Source organism: Panthera tigris, chromosome C2 (assembly GCF_018350195.1).
Source record: "Panthera tigris isolate Pti1 chromosome C2, P.tigris_Pti1_mat1.1, whole genome shotgun sequence".
NCBI lineage: Eukaryota > Metazoa > Chordata > Mammalia > Carnivora > Felidae > Panthera > Panthera tigris.
Genome location: NC_056668.1, coordinates 50,285,793 through 50,309,616, shown reverse-complemented (window position 1 = coordinate 50,309,616; position 23,824 = coordinate 50,285,793). Strand labels below are relative to the sequence as shown.

Sequence of the window (23,824 nt, the reverse complement as noted above, 5' to 3'; positions counted from 1 at the left end):
GACTTCTGAAAATAAAATGAAACTTTAACATACTTTTTGTTCTATAAAAAATTTATGCATACATGCATATGAACAAAACATATTTTATTATTTGTTAAATTTCACATGAACAGTAAGAAAAAAAGTCAACAAATATATTAATATCTCCAAAGATAATGGATGTCACCTAACATCCAACTGCTAACCTTACAAATTCAAAATTGTTACTAAAATCCAGGTTCTAGAAACTTTCAGAAATGCTTTTGTGTTAATATGTTTATCATCTCAAAATGAGATCATGAAAAGAATGTGCATCGCATCAAAACTAGTATAAAGATAGCCACTTGTGACTTAAATGTGTAAAACAGTCATCGTTTTTACTTAAAATGCATATTTCTGCCTACCTTACATTGTATCAGAATCTCAAGGGATCTTCTAGGAACTGGAATATACAGAATGATGGCATCTAGCCAACAGGCCAGTCAAAACTAGGGCTTTATCATAATCCATAATGAGTGTAGGGCAAAAGGTTGACTCAAAATATCCATTCACATACTAGAGTGGTCAAAGGAGAAAAAGCAGCAATGTATATCCCACCTTTTTTAAATAGACGAGATAGTCTTCACCTATAAACTCCACTACAACAAAAGAAAAAATGGCTTTAACTTTTGACGTGAGATATTCAGCATTACTAGTTTTTAATGAAACATAAATACCTTAGAAAATATCATTCTGCTTTTCAGGTTGCTCTGATGCCAATAAAACTTTTATCTTCTTTAATGGGTCATAGCCAGACTCCAAAGTGTAGAACAATTTTCAGAAAAATTGGAACATAAAGTGTTGAGTTCGATTTAGATACTATCACATCTCCTTCATCATCTCCAGTGTTGCCAATGTGCATGTTGTCATCATCTCCAGGACCAAATGTATCTACTTTATTGAATTTAGCATCCTCTGGAAGCTCATTATGCCTTGAGTCTTCTAGCTTCATCTACACTGTGTTTTAAAATTGCATCAGCTTCATTATCCAGGTAATCTCCTAGACCAACCAATATAATGTCTGAGATATATATCCAAACCTTTTTTTTCTCACTTTGTCTCTGATGTAACATAACCTCTTAATGCCATCAAAACACTGCTAATTGTCCATTTTCCAACATTTCGATTATTTGAGCATATTCCTATCCATCATTTTTGAATACCAGCTCTCTTCAGATGCATTCTCATTCTTACCTCTGTGTCTAATTTTACCTCCTTTATTTTTATTCTTGGGCATGGCAGTGACTGTGGCTTTAAGACAAAAACGTCTCTGAGTCCAATCTAAGTGGCAAGGATTCCTTCAAGAGGTCTGAGGGGGTACATGGGACATAGATGGTGGGGGAAGCTAGGCCATCAAGCACAGGAAAGTCTCACAACCCAGGTCTTCTGAGATGCAGTTGCACCCATTATTATTTCTTTTATTCTGCTTACTTTTGATTTAATTTGCTATTTTTTTCATTTTCTAAGGTGGAAATGTAGCTCTTTCTTCTTTTCTAATATATGCATTTAATGCTACAAAATTCTTACCAAGTACTGCTTTTGCATCCAGCAGATCTTAATAAGTTGTGTTTTCATTTAGTTGAAAATAGTTTTTCATTTCTCTTTAGTTACTTCTTTAATCCATATATTATTTAGAAGTATGTTGTTTAGTCTTCATGTATTTGGGGATTTTTCAGTTATCTTTGTGTCATTGATTTGTAGTTCAATTCCATTGTGGTCTGAGAGCAGACACTGTATGATTTCTATTCTTTAAAATTTGTCAAGGTGTGTTTTCTAACCCAGAATCTTGTCTATCTTAATGAATGTTCCATGTGATCCTGAAAAGAATATGTATTCTGCTCTTGTTGGAAGAAGTAGTCTTATCTTTGTTCCTCCATGGGTAAGATGTTTTATTCCTCTGGATTCTTTCAGGACTTCATCTTTGATTTTCTGTAGCTTAAATGATATGCCTAGGTGTAGTTTTTGTTTTGTATTATTTTTTTCTTTGTGGATTTTTGTTTCTGTTTTGGCACTTATCTTGCTTTGTGCTCTGAGCTTTCTGGATATGTTGTTTGGTACCTGACATTAATTTGGGAAATCCTCAGTCATTGTTGTTTCAAATATCTCTTCTGTTCCACTCTTTCTTTCTTTTTCTTCTGGTCTTCCCATTATGGGTGTAAAACACCCTGTGTGTTGTCCTACAGTCCCTGTGGAATAATATTCTATTCTGTGTTGCTCTCCTCCTCCTTTTTGTTTTTTGTTTTTCAAGATTATTGATACATCCTCTAGCTTGGAGATTCTTTCCTCAGCTTTGTCGAGTCTACTAATAAGCTCATCAAAGGCATTCTTCTTTTTTTTTTTTTAAATCTCTAGCATTTATTTTTGGTTCTTGCTTAGGATTTCTACTGCTATGCTTACATCACCCTACTGTTCTTACATATCATCTACTTTATCCTCAGGAACCCTTAGCATATTAATCATAGTTGTTCTAAATTCCTGCTCATATAATTCCAACATCCCTATCGTATATGCTTCTAATACTTGTTCTGTCTTCTCAAATTGTGGTTTTTCCTTTTCCTTGTAATTTTTTCTTGAAAGGCAGACTTGATGTCTTAGGTGAAAGGAACTCTTGTAAATAGATTGTTAACTATGGTGGTGTGATGTGAGGGGAGGGAAAGCATTTTAGTGACCTATGCCTCTGGACTTCACTGGAGTTTCTCATTTTTTTTCTGCCCCCTCAGGTGGGACAGGTTGACTAGAGTGGGTTTGAGTTGAGTATTTTCCTTCCTCAGGTCAGTTAAACTCTAATTCCCCAATGAGTTAGGTATTGGTTAATTACTTTCCCCTGAAGGCAGATCTTGTTAAAAAGAGCAAAGCACTCTGGGGTATTTCAAAATGGCTCCTCTTCCCCTTTTCCTGCCTGAAGCATGAAGGGATTTTTCTCTGACATTCACAATATTGTGAGCCCCCCCTCCCCCAGCATGATGGTTTCCCTGGAGTTTTTAACTCTCAGACTTGTTCACAAGTGAACCTCCAGGAATTCATACATTATATTTCAGGTTTTTCCACTCCTGCACTAGCTTCCATGGATGTTTCTGCTCTTGAGTCCCTGCTCCTCTGGTAAGCTGTGACTTCCTTTATTCATCTGTCTAATATTTGGGGCAGTGGTTTGCCCTATGTCCTCTTTCTCTTATAAATCCAAGAAAACTTGTTGATTTTTTTTCACTTGTCCAACTTTTACTTAGTTTCAGGATGTATTGGCAACTTCTAAACTCCTTACACGTGGAACTGGAAATAATAATTACCTGGTTTATCTTTTCAATTTTTGAGATGTAATTGACATATTAGTTTCAGGCATTAACATAATGATTCAGTACTTGTATATATTGTGAAATGATCACCGTAATAAGTCTAGCTAACATTCATCCCTTACTCATTTATGAATTTGTTTTTCTTATGATGAGAACTTTTAAGATTTACTCTTAGCAACTTTAAAATATGCTGTACAATGTTATTAACTATAGTCACCATGTTATACATCACATCCCCATAACTTATTTATCTTATAATTGGGAGTTTGTGCCTTTTGGGCCTCTTAAAAATTTTGCCCATCCCCTCCCCCCAAATACCAAGCTGTTCTCTGTGTCTATGAGCTTAATTTTTTGTTTTGCTTTGTTTTGTTTATTTGTTTATTTTTAGATTCCACATATAAGTGACATAATCTGATGTTTGTCTTTCTTCGTCTGAATTACTGCACTTAACATAATGCCCGCAAAGTCCATCCATATTTTGGCAAATGGCAAGATTTCAGTCTCTTTTTGTGACTGAATAGTATTCCATTGTTTCTAATATGGTATTTTCTTTATTCATCCATCAGTAAACACTTAGGTTGCTCCTATGTCTTGGCTATAGTACATAATGGTGCACAGAACATGGTGGGTGCATATATCTATTGGAGCTAGTGTTTTCATTTTCTTTGGAGAAATACCCAGAAGCAGAATTGCTAAATCATATATTCCATTTTTAATTTTCTTAGGAAATGCCACTGATTTCCATAGTGACTGCACCAATGTATATTCCCAGCAACATGCACAAGGGTTCTTTTTTCTCCATATCTTTGTCAACATTTGTTATTTTCTAGTCTTTTTGGTGATAGTCATTTTAACAGGTATGACCTACTATTTAATTCTAGTTTTGGTATGTATTTCTTTGATTAATCATCAAAGTGTTGAGCATTTTTTTAATATATTTATTGATCATCTGTCTGTCTTACTAGGGAAAAAAAAAGTTTGTCTATTCAGCTCCTGTGCCATTTTTTACTCAGATTGTTGTTTGCTATTGAATTCTATGAGCTATTTATATATTTTGGATATTAATCCCTTGTTAGATATATGGTTTTCAAATATTTCTCCCATTCGTAGATTGTCTTTTATTTTATTGATAATTTTATTTCCTGTACAAAAGCTTTTTAATGTGATGTGGTCACAATACTTTATTTTTGCTTTTGTTTTCTTTGCTTTTGGAGTCAGATCTAAAATATCATCACCAAGACCAATGTCAAGGTGCTTACCATCTATGTTTTCTTTTAGGAGTCTTATGGTTTCTAACCTTACATTCAAATCTTTGTTTTGAGTTAATTTTTCTATATGGTTTAAGATAGTATAGTTTCATTTTTTGCATGTGGCTGTCCAGTTCTCCCAACACTATTTATTTAAGAGACTGTACTTGCCCCATTGTTTATTCTTGGCCCCTTTCACATAAATTAATTGCCCGTATACATGTGGAGTTATTTCTGAATTCTCTATTCTGTTCCATTGGTGTGTCTGGTTTTATGCCAACACCATACTATTTAATGAGTATAATTTTGTAATATAGTTTGAAATCAGAAAACATGGTATCTTCAGCTTTGTTTTTCTTTCTCAAGCTTTCTTTGGTTCCTCAAGATCCTTTGTGGTTTTATGCAAATTTTAGAATTGTGTGTTCTAGTTTTGTTAAAAAATGCCATAGGAATTTTGATAGATACTGCCTTGAATCTGTATACGGCTTTGGGTAGTTGGGACATTTTAACAATATTAATTCTTCTAATCCATGAACATGTAATATTTTTCCATTTACGTCTTCTTGAATTTTTTTCACCAATGTCTTGTAGTTTTCAGAGTACAAGTCTTTCACTTCCTTGGTTAAATATATTCCTAGGTATAAATTTTATTCTTTATGATTTTATTGTAAATAGGATCAATTATTAATTTCTTTCTTACATTTCATTATTAATATATAGAAATGCAATAATTTTTTTGTATTATTTTGTATCCTACAACTTTATGGAACTGATTTATTCCAACCATTTTTTGACGGAATCTTTGGGCTTTCTATATATAGTATGTCATCTGCAAATAGTGACAGTTTTACTTCTTTCTTTCTGATTTGGATGCAATATATTTCTTTGTCTTGTCTAATTATAATGGCTAGGACTTCAATACCATTTTGTCCACTGGTAACAGTGGGCATTTTTGTCTCGTTTCTATCTTAGAGAAAAAGTTTTTCAGCTTTTCACTATTGAATACTATGTTAGCTGTGACTTTGATAAGAATTTTGATCATAAATGGATGTTTAATTTTGTCAAATGCTGTTTTTGGCATCTATTGAGATGATTATATGATTTTTATGCTTCATTTTGTTGATGTGGTGTATCATGTTGATTGATTAGTAGATGTTGAACCACCCTTGCATCCCTGAAATAAATCTCATTTGACTATGGTGTATGTTCCTATTTTATATATTGTTGCATTTAGTTTGCTAATACACACACACACACACACACACACACACACATATGAGGGAGAGAGAGAAAGAAAGAGAGAGAGAGGAGTGAGGGAGAGGGAGAGGGAGAATCTTAAGCAGGTTCCACATGTAGCATGGAGCCCAACTTTGGAAGTCACCACCATGAGATCATGACCTGACTCAAAATCAAGAGTTGGGTGCTCAACTGAAGGAGCCACCCAGGTGCCCCTGGTTTGCTAATATTTGGTTGAAGATTTTGCATCTATGTTTATCAGGGATATTGACATGTAATTTTATTCTTGTGGTGTCCATATCTGGTTTTGCAATGCTGGCCTCATAAAAGGGGTTTGGAAGTGTCTCTTCCTCTTCTATTTTTCGGAAGAATTTGAGAAGGATATTTTCAATATTTGATAGTGAAATATAAAAGATTTTTAAATTTGTTAAAGCCCAACTTATTTATTTATTCTTTTGTTGCTTAAGCTTTTAATGTCATATCTAAGCAACTGTTGCGTGACACAAGATAATTGAGATTTACTCTTCCATTTTCTTCTAAGGTGTTCATAGTTTTAGCTCTAACATTTAGGTCTCCGCTCAATTTTTCAACCAATTTTTGTATACCCTATAACAGTATATATCTTTCTTTCATATGAGATCATCCAATTGCTCCAGAACCACTTTTTGGATGCATAGTTATTTTTGTACATCTTTAAGTTCATCCATGAGGCAAAAATACTTTCTTAGTAACAGTCCTTTCCTCTCTTTTCTGCTCCCCATACAATAAGTTATTTTTTTTTAAATGTGATGGGGAATCAAATTTTACCTTAGGTATTACATTAATTACATTATATCATCTGAGTCTTCTTAATAGTGGTTATATTCTGTTTTTTCTTGAAATAAGTGTTATAAGAGCTGAAATTTAGTTTGAATTTTATGGTATGCTTTTTGTAAGTCAATTAAACTTCAGTTAGATGTAGGCACAGGCTGTCCCTATGGCATTTGGCATGAAGCCACAACAACCAAGAGAGATTTATTTCCTCTATTCATTTATTTTCATTTATTTTATCAAGGACTTTAAAAGGGTTGGTATACATGGATAGTCAAGGGGAGGATTTAAGCATTTTTGATGCCATAACCCATAAGACATTTTAAAATATTTTTTCATCTAATTCCAATTATTGTGCCTATATGAAAACATGCAGTTTTAATAGAAATAAAGCAAATGAACATGAAAGGAATTATGTACAATTATAGAAACAAACAGATTTTAATAAGGCACTACTTGTGTACACAAATGGTAAGAGTTAGAAAAAGGAAAGATTAGTGTAAATATATCACAACAAGTATATTCCTGCAGAATTCTCTTTGGTTGCTTCTCCATATTGGACACAATGTAAACTATCATACAAATGTAGTGTGGGATTTGAGAAAGCCCAGTCTTTCTGAGGTAAAACAAGCCTTAGCTTGATTCCTGGCTCTTCTTTTATTTGGAGGATGACTGAGATGTAACTCAGTTTCTTGCCTCAATTTTCTCACCAGACAAAATGAAATACGATACTTATATTTTATAAATTTAATTTTTAAAATGCTGTGAAAATTCAGGGTCATGATATGCAAAATAGTAATATGCAGTATGCAATGCTGATGTTCATAATGTGTTCAACTCAATTGCTATCTCTTTTAAACCCTGTGTTCTTGTTTTTACAACACTTATCAATCATGACCTGAATTAATATTTTATATTTTTAATACATTTGTTTATTGTCTGTCTCTCTCCCCTCAGCTTTAGAAACCATGAGAACAGGAGACTTATTTGTTTTGTTCATTTCCATGACAAAATATTTGAATCATGTCTGGAACATACTAAGAACATAATCAGTATCTGCTGTATCAATGGATAAATGACAGTAGTAATAGGCACTTATTTTAATTTAAGTACTTTGGAATTTGGGATGACACCTGCACATGACCTTCTATTTAGTCTGATTTGTCAGCAAAAGTCAATACTTGCACCTGGTGGATTAAAAATAGCATTTGTTATCTCATTTTAAAAATCAAGTCATTATGGGGCACCTGGGTGGTTCAGTCGGTTAAGTGGCTGACTTCAGCTCAGGTCATGATCTTGTGCTCCATGGGTTCGAGCCGTGCGATGGGCTCTGTGCTGACGACTCAGAGCCTGGAGCCTGCTTCAGATTCTATGTCTCTGCCCTTCCCATGCTCATGCGCTGTCTCTTTCTGTCTCTCAATAATAAATAAAAAAAAATGTTAATTTTTTTTTTTAAATCAAGTCATTAGGAGCACCTGGGTGGCTCAGTGGGTTAAGTGTCAAACTCTTGATTTCAGCTTAGGTCATGATCTCACGGTTTCCTGAGTTTGAGCCCTGTGCTGGCAGTGTAAAGCCTGTTTGGAATTCTCTTTCTCCCCCTCCCTGTCTGCCCCTCCCTACACTCTCACTGTCTGTTTCTCTGAAAAAAAAAAAAACTTAAAAAAATAATAAATATAAATAAATAAAAATCAAGTCATTAGAATAAGATAAAGCTAGTGTTGTATTGACACAAGTTCAACATTGTGAAGATAGAAATAATACAGTAAAAATGAATATAATTACTATTATCATTAATTACCATGATACTATAGGTTACTCTGTGGCCCCCAAAAAGACATGCTGAAGTTCTAACCTTCAGTGCTAGAACTTAGTAGGTTGAATAACTTAACCATGTAAGTGTTTGCAAACTGAACTGCTGATCATAAACTGGCTGCTCTCTAATTCACCAAGTCATAAAATTGAGCGTGCATAGTTGCACTCTGTCATAAAATGGAAGTGCTATGTATGAGATCAGGCTCAAGCAGGTCCTGAAGACACAGATAAGTTACATTAAAAAAGTAGCTCAAATGCCCATGGTCCCACATCTGCTACATTCCCTTCTTTCTCCCAGCCCTCACCTGTGGTCTTGTGGGGAGTTCCAATAACTTGACTGAGGAGAAAGTCTTGGAAATGATTTACATATGAATCTGCATAATGTACAAGCACTTGAAAGTGGGCAGCTGTACCACTATCGCACCTTTCTGGGACATCCCTGAAATACAGTGGAGAAGAGAAATTCTCCCTGTGGGATAAGAAGGCACAACCAATGTCCTGGTGGGCTGAGAGGCACACACTCAAGCTCAGAGGATTGTTCTCAGGTCTTGACATCTAATAGAAATTGCTCCTCTAGGTTTTGAGATTGCTTGGGATCCATGACCCTGTTTTCCTTCCAATTTCTCCCTTTTAGAAATGGAATATCTATCATATGCCTGCTCTACTATTATATTTTGGAAGCAAATAACTTAGTATCTCATTCTACAGGTTAAGAGAGGAAGAAGAATTTTGCTCCAGGATGAATCAACCTCAAGTCTCATCCATAACTGATATAGAGAATAAAGTTTGGGATTTTGATGATATTAGATGAGATTTTTAACTTAGAGTTGATGCTGGAATGGTTAAGGCTTTGCAGCATGTTGGGACGAGTGAGTGTATTCTGCATGTGGGAAAGCACTTAAATTTTAGGGATACAGAGGTGGACAGTTACAGGTTGAACTGTGTACCCAAAATATATATGTTGATGTCCTAATTCCCAATAGTTTAGAATATGGCATGATTTGAAAATATGATAATTGCAGATGAAAGTATTTCGATTATGAGGAAGTTATACTAGAGTAGTATGGACCTTTAATCCAGTATGATGGGTATCCTTATAAGAAGATAGACACAGGTGGAGAAGATGCTGTGTGAGTATGAAGACAGAGGCCACAAGCCAAAGAACACTTAAGTCTACCAGAAGTTGGAATAGGCAAAGAACGATCCCCCACTAGAGACTTCAGAGAGAGAGAGAGAGAGAGCATGGCTCTACCAACACTTTGTTGTTGAACATCTAGCCTCCAGAACTGTGAGAGAATAAATTATTCTTTTAAGTCAGCCATATTTTGGTACTTTGTTATGGCATCCCTAGGAATCTGATACATACACTTTGGGGAAATTAACACTTTATATTTTATGAAATACTTAATTTTGCACTTATCTAATTGATTCTTACAAAAAACATCATAAGGAAGTATCATCATCATACAAAAGACAAAAACTATTGAGTTCAAATAATTTCAGTGATCTTCCTGAGAATCAAAACATGATTCTTCTGCCTTCAATTTCTAAATGGAATTAAAAAACAATATAAGTTCAGAGACATCCCCAGACATAGAAATTTTCCAGATAAACGCATGTGCATACTGGTTCCCCAGGTATGTATGATTGGTGAAGGGTGGTGTAAAAAGAAAAGAAAGTAGGTTCCATTAAAAAGAAAAAGTTGAGACAATTATCTCTATCATACTTCTTGTCCTTTTGTTAAGGAATAGCATGGACAATATTGCCACTATGTCTATAGTCAGCAAAATATAAAAGTATTTTTCATTAGGGATGCACTTTGGTGGCCTAAAATTTCATGTGTATGAGGTAGATTTTTTTAAATGTTTATTTATTTTGAGAGAGAGAGAGAAAGAGCATGCATGTGGGGGAGGGGCAGAGAGAAAGGGAGAGAAAGAATCCCAAGGAGGCTCTATGCTGTCAGCGCACAGCCCAATGCAGAGTTCAAATGCATGAACCATGCGATTATGACCTGAGCCGAAAGCGAGAGTCAGATGCTTAACTGACTGAGCCATCTAAGTACCCCTGAGGTAGATTATTATAGTTTCCATCAAAATTTCCCTAAAAATTATTCTGCTTATCTGAGAGATATTGACCTCCCAGTTTTCTATCTTAGTGACATATCCTAAGATTTGGAAAGCCCATAGAGAATGTGTGGAGGAGGCTGAAGATAAAGAGAAATAAAAGGAGATGAAGGACTATAGGAATTCTATTATAGTGAAAATTTTGCTTTTTATTTTTATATACAATGTTGTCTTAAATCCAAACATGCCAAAACACTTAAGAAAACTCAACTTATAAAATTTCTGTTATTGAGGGAAAAGATAGTTCAGTGATTTATCTGAATTATTAAAACCCAAAACAGCAATAAGCAGGTATAAAAATTCATATTCTGAAACTCATAGTCAGCTAGAAATCATTGAACCTTTCTACCAATGATAGATTTTTTTGCCAAGAAGCAGTAGAGCAGACAACTTTTTTGACAAGAACTACAAAGGTCTGAAATTTTATTCTACTTATAATCTAAGTTATCCTATTACTGTTTCGTGGATCCTGGCAGAAGCCACAACAGTACTGGCTGGAACACAAAGAATTTTATTACTCCTATCAAGAGCAATAGCCAGAAATTCTTTTGGTCTGTAGTGGCTCCAATGCCCCCTGTGACCCTCAAGGTAATGTAAACAGCCTGCGCACTAGTCAACGCATTATTTGAAGGAACCCCTGAATCGGGAGAACTTACTTTTATAGTGAGAAAAGCAAGCCTGCTCTTTGGGGCATGTCTCCTACTCAGAGTCTCAAATTGAGACATGATGAAGGTAAAGGGCAGTCAGGGCCTTGCATTCTTGACATACCCAGCAAGAACTGGTGAGGGCATTCAAGGCTCATAGGAGGTCAACTCTCTCAGCAATCCACCCCTCTGCCCTGTAAGTTCTCTGCAGAACTCAAATTTTCAACATAAGTAAAGCACTTTGTCAATCACTGGTTAATCTAACAAACAGAAACTGGTGCAAAATCTGTTGTATTTGTCTCATGTAGTATCTCAGCTATAATCAACAGGACTTCAAGCATCAGGTCAAACTTTAGTATGGAATGACCTCAGTCATGCCCCTTAGGATGCAAAATTAGCCACCTATGCATAAGTACAGTATTATTAGATACAGTATTATTATAGTCACAATGCTGTATGTTATATCCCTATGATTTATTTATTTTATAACTGGAAGTCTGTACCTTTTGATCTCCTTCACTTGTTTCACCCCACCCCTACCCCCTGATTCTGGCAACCACCAATGAGTTCTCTGAATCTATTCATAGCAGATCAGATTCTATCTATCTGTCTATCTATCTATCTATTTATTTATATTCCACATATATGTGAGTCTATATAATATTTGTCTTTGTCTTATTTCATTTAGCTTAATGCCCTCAGGTTCTGTCAATGTTGTCACAAATGTCAAGATTTCACTTAATTTTATGGCTGAGTAATATCTCATTGTATATATATACCACATTTTCATTATCCATTCATCTGTCCATGTACAGTTAGGTTATTTCATGTCTTGGCTATTGTGAATAAAGCTGCAATGAACGTGGGGGTACATATATCTTTTTGAGTTAGTGATTTCATTTTTTTTTTTGGTAAATACCCAGAAATGTTATTACTGGATTATTATATGGTAGATCTATTTTTTAATTTTCTGAGAAACCTCCATACTGTTTTCCAAAATCATTTCACCAATTTACCTTTCTGCCAAGTGTTATCTTTTGTGTGTGTGCAGTGTTTTTTTTTTTTTTTATTATATAGTTGCTATCCTAATAGATATGAGGTAATATCTCACTGTGGTTTTGGTTTCTTTGGTGATTGGTGATTTTGAGTGGTTTTTTTTTTGTCCTATATACTTTGTCCATCTGTATGTTTTCTTTGGAAATTGTCTGTTCATTTTCTTTATCTTTTTTAAAATAAGGTTATTTGGGATGTTTTTGCATTAAAAATCTTCTATATTTTGGATAATAACCACTAATCAAATGCATGGTTTGCAAATATTTCCTTCTATTCCATGTGTTGTCTTTTCATTTTGTTGTTTTTTTTTCTTTACTATGCAGAAAATTTTATTTTTATTTAGTCCCACTTGCCTAGTTTTGCTTTTATTATTTTGTGCTTTTGGTGTCATGTTCAAAAAAATCACTGCTAAGGCCACAGTCAAGCAGATTTTTCTTATTTTCTTCCCCTTATTTTCTTCTAGGAGTTTTACAGTTTAGTGTCTTATATTTAAGTTTTTAATAAATTTTTAGTTGATAAAATTTATATATATATATATATGTATGTGTATATATATACATATACATATATATATATGTATGTATATATATATGTATATGTATATATATATATATACATATATATATATATATATATATATACATATATATATATATATGTATGTATGTATGGTATAAGGGTCCAAGTTCATTAATTTGCATGAGGGCATCCAGTTTTTCAATATCATTTTATTGAAGTGAGTACTCTTCCCCAATTTTATATTCTTCATACCCTTGTCAAAGATTCGCAGATTATAAATGTGTGGATTTATTTTAGTCTCTCTATTCTGCTCCATTGATCTAAATATCTTTTTTTTATGCCAGTAGTATACTAGTTTGTTTACTATAGCTTTATAGTATATTCTGAAATTAGGAAATGTGCTGCCTCCACTTCTGTTTTTGCTCAAAATGCTTTGGCTAGTTAGGGTCTTTCATGATTCCATAATAATTTTAAGATTATTTTATTATTTCTATAAAAAATGCCATTTGGATTTTTATAGGGATTACATCAAATCTATAGATCAATTTGGGTTCTATGGGTTACTTTTAACAGTATTAAATCCGTTAAGTCAGGATATCTTTTCACTTATGTGTATATGCCCTAATTTCTTTCATAAATGCTTTATGGCTTTCACTGTACAAGTCTTTCATCTCTTTGGTTAAGTTTATTCCTAAGTATTTTATCATATTTTAAGTATTTATTTTATGATGCCATTGTAACTGTGATTGTTTTATTAATTTCCTTTTCATATACTTCAGTGTTAGTATATAAAAATGCAACTTATTTATGTATTTAATTTTGTATCCTGAAAGTTTGCTAAGTTCATTTATTAGCCCTGTGTGTGTGTGTGTGTGTGTGTGTGTGTGGTATTTAGGATTTTCTATATATTATCTTCTTTTTTTCTTCCTTTTAGACTGTCTGTAATCATTTATTACCTATGGTGGTGAGTCTGACTATGGGATTTTTCACCTATGTATTTTTCTAAGAATTGGTCTTAGTCTCTACCTTTATTCTCAGCTTTTACTGAACTCACCAAATTCTAATTCTTTGTTTTTTAATTTTATTTATTTATTTTGAGAGAAACAGAGACAGAGTGAGTGGGGGAAGGGCAGAGAGAGAGGTAGAGAGAATCCCAAGCAGGATCCTTTGCACTGTCAGCACACAGCCCAAAGGGGCTCGAACTCACGAAACCATGAGACCATGACCTGACCCAAAACCAAGAGTTGGACACTTGACTGACTGAGCCACTCAGGTGCCCCTCCAAATTCTAATTCTAGTCTTGATTCTCAGTAAGTCTTTTAGCCCATGATTATATTCATGGCATTTCTCCATGGAATGCCACATCACCTCCAAATACAGGTTGTCATTAACCATGCAAGTCAGCATTACCTCATTTAAGCATACTTCATAACTGCAACAGCCACCTAAATAACTATTGTAAAACTATTTTATTATGTTACCATCCTTTGCAAGAGTTTTTAATGACTCTCCATTATTTTCATTGAGTCCAAGTTTTTGTATTGGTTTTGTTGAAACTTATTCCCATTAACAAATAGATACTTGGACTCAAGTTGAGCTGAATTGCTCATTTGTTCTGTGGGACAGGCTTTTTGCTTTAAAATTGAATTGGATAACACAAAATGACCTGCCAAGGTTTATTTTTCCTTATAGTTCTCATTTTATACAACATGTACACACACACATTTATTTTTATTGTCTTTGTTAGGTAATTGTTAAAGGTATGACACATATAGGTCAGGAACAGATCTTATTCATGCATTTAGGCAGAAATATGCCTTTTACAGAAACTCCAGTTTGTCTAAAAAAAACTATCTCTGACTTTTTCCAGCTGTGTATGATAATTTAGTGTCCTCCAGCAAGCCCTTGTGTACTATTCAACATACCACAAATGGGTTTAAATGTCACCTTTTTATATCAGAGATAATAAATTATTTGTATAGAGTTCTCATATAACATATCTGTAATTGTTTGAAATCTAAGTGATACAAATATATTTATTAACAAATGATATACCATACCTATTACTATTTTTAGTTATTCAATATATAGAACTTACTAATAAAATTTATGTTAAAATTACATTTCAAACTTATTTCCCTTAGCTCTTAGTCATGCACAAACTTTTATTCTTTTTAGCTTTGTGGAATTGGAGAACTATGTTAGGAATATCATGGATTCAAGAAGGAAAGTAATATTTAACTTTACTTCCCTAGTCCCCAGTGCAGTTAACTTTAGCTGAGATCCTCATACAAGTACAATGAAGACCACATCTAATAACAGAAATTCCAAGCATCCCAGCCATATTGGCAGATATTTACATCTTATATTCAATTTTGGACATAAGTTCATATTCACCTGACTCACTACCAATGATCTGCTTCCAGTTTTAAGCATGTACTTGCCTGTCTGATTTTAATCTGGCATGAGCTTTCTGGATTTTATAATTGTCATCTCTCTTATGCTTGTAATCTAATCAGCCTGATTCAACGTTCTTCTCTTCTACACCAAAACGAGGTATGGAATCTGAATTGAATGGCTTGTTAATAAGAATATTGACTAAAAATAAATCGCTTTATGCTTTTTCTTTTGTTCAAAATTCCTATTTATAAAACCATTCCCATAATAGTAACCTTAAGTTTTATTTTATCTTTTAAGTTTATTTATTTTGAGAGAGGGAGAGAAACTGAAGGGGAGAGGGCCAGAGAGAGAGGGAGACCCAAGCAGGCTCTGCACTGTCAGCACGTAGCTTCATGCGGAGCTCAAACTTACAAACTGTGAGATGACGGCCTGAGCTGAAATCAAGAATCAGTTCTTAACTGACTAAGCCACCCAGGCACCCCTTAAATTTCATTTTTAACCCATTTTTGCTTGATAAATGAGGATTAGTCATATTGCTAAATCTATTCACCTAACTAAAATGATCTTTCTCTCTGCCCATCCCATTCTTATAATCTCCAAAGCCGTTTTAAACCCATTAACTTCCCAAATAACTCCAGTTCCTACTGACCTCCCTATTGTAACCATCCAAAGCACTTATTAATTGTGCCATGAATCCTGGGCTTCTGTAGATGCCACATATTTCTTGGAAGTTTTGTGATGTTACACTCTGACTGAAATCTGTGTCTACTCTCCTCTTCATACTTAAAGACAAGACACTGCTTTCACAAGGGGTGATATACCCACCTGAAAAAGAACATACCTAAGCTTCCTTACAGAAAAGGGTAGGCATATAACCAATATTTTGGCTCAGGTTATGTGATTAGAAGTTATTTAATGGGGCTTCCAACAAAGTTTCCTACTTTGGGCTGATTCAACCATCAATTTCCTTTTCCCTTTCATCTCCTTCTACTTGCAATGAGAGTGTGATGGCTTGAGTTTCATCTAATGCAAACATGAGGACACTGTGCAGAAAGACATATGCTATAGATGGAGAAGCAGAGAGGTAGAAAGATTTGGGGACACCGTCATCATTGTAGGACCACTGCACCAGCCCTGATCTAACTACTTTTTGTCTTCATTTTGCATGAGAGAAAAATAAACACCAAAATTTTAATCAATTGCTAATATAGGTCTCTGTTACTAGCAAATAAATTCTTCACTGATTTCTATTCCATAAAAGAAAATATGGATTATAAATTCCACTACTTTATTCCATATTGCTTTATAAAGTTTGTTTAGAATTTATTGTCACCTAGGGAGTTAAGATGGTGGAGAAGCTTGGAGACCCTGAGCTTATCTTGTCCCTGAAATGCAACTAGATCAACACCAAACCATTTTGAACACCTAGGAAATTGATGAGGATTAATCCAACAATATGCATAACTTTAGTCACAGAAAGCTGGTACATGGTGTGGAGAGGTGTACTGGGAGAGAGAAAAGCCTTGAAGGGTGGGAGATGATTTTGTGGCAAGAGGACAGAGAAAGAGAAATGGGGAGAGTGTGGCACATTGGAATGATGCAAAAAAAAAAAAAAAAAAAAAAAGCACTCCTCCAAAAATAGCTGGAAAGAAAGAGAGACAAAGAGTGAAAATGCTGGCAGGGGACTGAACAAGAAATCTGTTCCCCCAAACCATTGACAGGAATAAAGGAGGGGGTTTCAATACCACCAGCATGCTATAAACTGTGGAGCACAGAATCTGAAGTTCCAGAGCTCAGTGCTTGGCAGTGCTCTGGTGAGGAAGCAGGAAAAATCCCTAAGATCAGGCAGCGGGGTCTGAGGGAGGATGAGACAGCGGGGTCTCCCTCCATTGCCACAGAGGGAGAAGTGGTTCCCCTGCTTGGGGTGCATTTGGTAGAGTCCATACAACCTTCCCCAGCCAAAAGTCCCAGAGGACAACATAGAGAAGCCATGTTTGCCGGTATTGGGATGAAGAAGCAAGAGTGCAGTAAAACCTGGCACCATCTGTGTGTTGTGATTTGACATAACCTGTGAACTTCTGGTGCTGCACAATTGCACGAAAGTTTTCTAGGACAAGCCAGCACCCAGGCGTTGTTCAACAAGACCCTCCCCCAGAGAGTAGGTGTGGGTCCAAGCCACATGGGTCTCTGAAATGTGGGGTTTTAAAAACACAACCCCATCTGAGATTAAACTCTGGAGAGAGGTGCCATCTGGCGGGTGGACAGCTTGGACGTGGACAGGGTAGAGGAGGAGAGTGGACAGAGGCCTGAAACAAATGAGAGGTGCTTGATTATGAGTCAAGGAGAGAGCAAAAGTTCCTGTGCCAGAGACTAGGGAGATGTGTGAAGGTGTTTCCACTTCTCCTGTGCATGCGAATGCCCACCGCACTGATCCACCCTACTAAGCTAAGCCATTACATCAAGCCCCACCCAACTCCACCCTTCAAGCACATCTCCTAGAGGACCAGCAGAAGTGACTCCCCTGCTTAGTGTACCAATGATACAGGGCTTCATAATTTCAGTTCTAGGGAAAAATGGATGTAACTTCATTTGGGTTTCAGTTTGCTGGATCATTTATTTGTCCAATTTCTTTGCTTCTGTTTTTGCTTAAATTGTTCTCTTTTTTTCTTTCTTTTCTTTATTTCATTTTATTATATGTTTTTTTTTTAATTTTTAAATTTTTTCCTTCCCTTTTTTTTCTTTTCTTTCCCTTTTATTCTCTATTCTATCAAGCTTCTTTCAACAAGCAGACCAAAACATCTCTAGGATCTAGCTTCCTTTATTTGATTTTTGTTTTGTTTTTAATTTTTTAATTTTTGTTTATTATTGTATTAATTTTTTTCTTCCTCTGAAATGACAAAATGAAAGAATTCACCCCAAAATAAAGAACAGGCAGAAATAATTCCAGGGGCTTAATCAACACATATATAAGCAAGATGTCTGAATTAGAATTTAAAACCACAATAATGAGAATACTACCTGGGGTTGAAAAAAGCGTAGAACCCCTTGCTTTGGAGATAAAAGAAGTAAGACCTAGTCAGGACAAAACTAAAAATTCTATAGTTGAGATGCAATCTCAAAGATAAATTTATGGAGAATAATGAGGCAGGGGAAAAAAAGAGGGAAACAGGCAAAAGAACACAATAAAAAAAACTAAAAGAACTCAGTGACTTATTAAAAAGAAATAACATATGAATCATAGGAGTCCCAGCAGATGAAGAGAGAGGAAAAAGGAGCAGAAGGTTTATGTGAGCAAATTACAACAGAAAACTTTCCTAATCTGGGGAAGGACAGAGAGATCAAAATCCAAGAAGCACAGAGAACTTCCATCAGATTCAACAAAAACCAACCATCACCAAGGCGTATCATAGTCAAATTCACAAAATACACAGACAATGAAAGAATTATGAAAGAAGCAAGGGGCAAAAAGTCCTTAACCTGTAAGGAAATAAAAGATTAAAATCACAGCAAACCTATCCACAGAAACTGGTCAGGCCAGAAAGGAGTGGCAGGATATATTCAACATGCTAAATCAGAAAGATATGCAGCCAAGAATTCTTTATCCATCAAGGATGTCATGCAAAATAGAAGGAGAGATAAAGAGTTTCCCAGAGAGACAAAGACTAAAAGACTTCATGACCACTAAACCAGCCCTGCAAGAAATTTTAAGGGGGACTCCGTGAGTGAAGCAAAGACAAAACAAACCAAAAAGACCAAAAGCAGTAAAGACTAGAAAGGACCAGAGAACACCACCAGAAGCACCAACTCTACAGGGAACACAATGGCAATATATTCATATCTTTCAGTACTCACTTCAAATGTCAATGGGCTAAACACCCCAATAAAAAATCATAGGGTATCAGAATGGATAAGAAAATAAAACCCATTTATATGCTGCTTACAAGAGACTCATTTTAGACCTTAATAGACCTGCAGATTGAAAGTAAGGGGATGGAGAACCATCTATCATGCTAATGGTCATCAAAACAAAGCTGGAGTAACCATACATACGTCAGACAAACTAGATTTTGAAATAAAGACTGTAATGAGATGAAGAAGAGCTATAATGCATATATCATAATAAAGGGTTCTATCCACCAAGAAGATCTAACAATTGTAAATATTTATGCCTCCAACGTGAAAGCGCCCAAATATATAAATCAGTTAATCACAAATATAAAGAAACTCATTGATAATAATACCATAATAGTAGGAGACTTAAAAACCCCACTTACAATAATAGATCATGCAAGAACAAAATCATCAAGGAAACAATGGCTTTGGATGACACAATGGACTGAATGGACTTAACAGATCTATTCAGAACATTTCATCCTAAAGCAGTAGAATACACATTCTTTTTGAGTGGAACGTTCCACAGAATAGATCCCATACTGGGCCACAAATCATCCCTCAACAAGTACAAAAAGATCAAGATCTCATACCTTGCATATTTTTGGACAACTGTATGAAACTCAAAATCAACCACAAGAAAAAAATTTCGAAAGACTGTGAATACTTGGAGTATAAGATCATCTACTGAAAAAGGAATGTATTAACCAAGAAATTAAAGAGGATATTAAAAAGTACATGTAAGCCAATGAAAATGAAAACACAACAGCCCAAATTTCTGAGATGCAGTATATATAGCAATCTAGGCCTTCCTAAAGAAGGAAGAAAGGTCTCAAATACACGACCTACCTTACACCTAAAAGAGCTTGAAAAAGAACAGCAAGTAAAGCCTAAAACCATCAGAAGAAGGGAAATAATAAAGATTAGAGCAGAAATCAATTATATATATATTATAATCCGAAATCAATTTTATATATATATATATATATATATATATATATGAACAGATCAGTGAAACCGGAAGCTGGTTCTTTGAAAGAATTAACAAAATTGATAAATCCCTAGCCAGACTGATCAAAAAGAAAAAGGAAAGGACTCAAATAAATAAAATCACGAATGAAAGAGGAGAGATCGGGGCACCTTGGTGGCTCAGTCGGTTGAGCGTCTGACTTCGGCTCAGGTCGTGATCTCACGGTCTGTGAGTTCGAACCCCATGTCAGGCTCTGTGCTGACAGCTCACAGCCTGGAGCCTACTTCGGATTCTGTGTCTCCCTCTCTCTCTGCCCCTCCCCTACTTATGCTCTATCTCTCTCTTTGTCAAAAATAAATAAGCATTTAAAAGAAATTAAAAAAAAAAAGAGGAGAGATCACAACCAATAACACAGAAATGCAAATAATAATAATAATATTATGAGCAATTATATGCCAACAAATTGGGCAATCTGGAAGAAATGAAAAAAGTCCTGAAATATATAGACTGCCAATGCTACCAAAGCTGAAACAGGAAGAAATAGAAAACTTGAACAGACCTGTAACCAGTAAAGAAATTGAATTAGTAATCAAAAACATCTCAACAAACAAGAGTCCAGGGCTGGGTGGCTTTCCAGGGGAATTCCAGGTGGCATTCCAGGGAATGCCTGTTTCCAGGCAAACATTTAAAGAAGAGTTAACACCTATTCTCTTGAAGATGTTCCAAACAACAGAAATGGAAGGAAAAATAGTACGTAGGTTCCTCAAAAAATTAAAAATAGAACTACTCTATAAACCAGCAATTGCACTACTATGTATTTATCCAAAGGACACAGGAGTGCTGGTTTGAAGGGGCACATACACTCTAGTTTATAGCAGCACTATCGACAATAGCCAAATTATGGAAAGAGCCCAAATGTCCATTGACTGATGAAAGGATAAAGATGTGGTGTGTGTACACAAACACACACACACACACACACACACACACACACGCACACACACACACAATGGAATATTACTCACCAATCAAAAAGAATTAAATCTTGCCATTTGCAACAATGTGGATGGAAATGGAGGGTATTATGCTAAGTGAAATAAATCAGAGAAAGACAAATATCCTATGATTTAACTCATGTGGAGTTTAAGACACAAAACAGATGAACATAAGGGAAGGGAAGCAAAAATAATATAAAAAACCGAGAAGGACACAAACCATAAGAGACTCTTAAATACAGAGAACAAACTGAGGGTTGCTGTTGGGGTGTTGGGGGGTGTTGGGCTGAATGGGTGAGAGGCATTGAGGAGGACACTTATTAGGATGAGTACTGTGTTATATGTAAATAATGAATCACTAAATTTTATTTCTGAAATCAATATTACACTATATATTAACTAACTGGGATTTAAATTATAAATAAATACATGCATACGTACATACATACATACATACATAAAGGAATTTATTGGTACGTAGCTTATAGTCTGACATTTACTTTGTGTATTCAATAATACTTGCATTGAATATCAGAAAAGAAATATCTCTTCATTTTCAAATTCCAGAAATACATTAGAGAGACATATTTCATTAGATGTATACCATTAGAAATATATCATTAGAGAGACAAAGATAGCAAGCAAAGGAGAATGGAGAAAGATTGAGTAAAAGAGGCTATGAAGCTTCATCGGCTGAAAATTCAACATGGGGAGATAAAAGTTACCAGTCTCAGGAGACCAGAATCTTTATATGGGATTAGAACAACTCATTTCCTCATTTTCCTGCTTTATAATGAGTTGGGGTACATTATCTCAGAGTAAATTTAGATCAAGAGAGTAGTGTTTTATAATTTATTATCTTAGATAATACACTATTTAGGTTTTTACCTAAAGTAAAAGTAAACTTTTACTAAAGTAAAAAAACGAACATTTTTTTCAGACAATGTCAGCAATATATCAAGCTGTTGGTGACATCCTCCATTTTCATATCCAAGAAATGAGAGAGTTAAGGCTATTCAGAAGACTTTTTTTTGTTGTTTGATTTGTTTTGTTTCTGAGATAAGGTACTATTTCCACCAGGCATATAAAATTTCCAGTAATTAAAAATTTTAAAAAAATTTCTGTTTTTTAAGGTTATTTATTTATTTTTAGAGAAAGAGAATGAGAGCAGAGTAGGGGCAGAGATAAGCAGGGTCGGCATTGACAACAGAGCCTGATGCGGGGCTGGAGCTCACAAAACCATGATTTCATGACCTGAGCCCAAATCAAGAGTCTGATGCTCAACCAACTGAGCCACCCAAGCTCCTCAAAATAAAAAACACTTTTTGAAGAAATTTCTCCAAATATTAAAAAGTCTCAGTAAGGAAACATGTATACATCACCTTGTTCATTTACTGCCCCCACCCCACACCGCCACCAGTGATTTCATGTTACATTTAAAGGGGAGGTTGGATTCAATTTGCCCTATGTCAGCTATGACTCCTCTCAGTACAGTAGTTCCCTCTTATCCATAGTTTCGCTTTCCATGGTTTCAGTTACCTATGGTCAATTGCAGTCTGAAAATAGTAAATGGAGAATTCCAGACATCATTAACAAATTATGCACCATGCTGAGTAGTGTGATGAAATCTTGCACTCTCCTGCTCCATCCTGCCTGGGATGAGAACCAACCCTTTGTGCAGCATATCCATGTTGTGTGTGCTACCTGCCCATTAGTCACATTGTAGCCATCTCGATCATCAGATCTGCGATCTCAGTATCACAGTGCTTGTGTTACTTTATTTAATGGATTGAATAGGTGATGGGCATTAAGGAGTGCACTTGTGATGAACACCGGGGGATGTATGAAAGTGTTGAATCACTATATTATACACTTGAAACTGTATTGTAATATTACATTGTATGTTAACTGACTGGAATTTAAATAAAAACTTTTTAAAAAGACAAAATAATCAAGCTCAATGCAAAATAAATAAATAAATAAATAAGCAAAGGCCCCATAGTACAGAAGTAGTGATACTGGCCATTTGGATACACCTAAGAGAAGCAGTGAAATGCTTCCTTTAAGTGAAAAACTGAAAGATCTTGACTTAATACAGAAAAAAATTCCTATGCTGAGGTTGCTAAATTCTATGGTAAGAACAAATCTATCTGTGAAACTGTAATGAAAGAAAAAGAAATTTGTGCTAGTTTTATTGTGTTAATCTCTTATTGCACCTAATTTATAAATTAAACTTTATCATAGGTGTGTATATACAGTAAAAAACAGTGTATATGTAGGGTTCAGTACTGTCCACATTTTCAGGCATCCACTGGGAGTCTTGGAATATATCCTTCATGGACAAAGGATACTAGTGTAGTAACAGATTTCCTTTATGTATTATTATTATTATTATTATTATTATTATTATTTTAGAGAAAGTGCAAGTGGGGGAGAGGGGCAGTAGGGGCGTGGGCAGAGAAAGAATCCCAAGCAGCCTTCATGCTCAGCACAGAGCTAGATGAGGGGCTCAATCCCACAACCCTGGGATCCTGATCCAAGCCAAAATCGAAAGTCAGACGATCAACTGACTGAGCCACCCAGGCACCCCAGATTCCCTATTTTTAATTAGTCATGTTGCTATATGAAATAAAAGTCACTATTCTGCTTTCCTTCTGCTTTGTAACTAAGTGTGGCCATGAGATTAAATCCTTCCAGTAAAGCATAAACAGAAGTATAATGTGACAGTAAGGATTTTTTTTTTCCCTGAAAAGAAAAACTCTCTCCTTTCTACTGCTTCATATAATGGCAGGTTCTAGCAACAGAGATGGAAGACA

General features: G+C 35.1%; 1 pseudogene; it reads right to left on the bottom strand.

The window, feature by feature from the left end:
* Positions 1-763: 763 nt before the first annotated feature.
* LOC102971847 lies at positions 764-1,255 on the bottom strand (annotated as a pseudogene).
* Between the last annotated feature and the right edge of the window lie 22,569 nt (positions 1,256-23,824).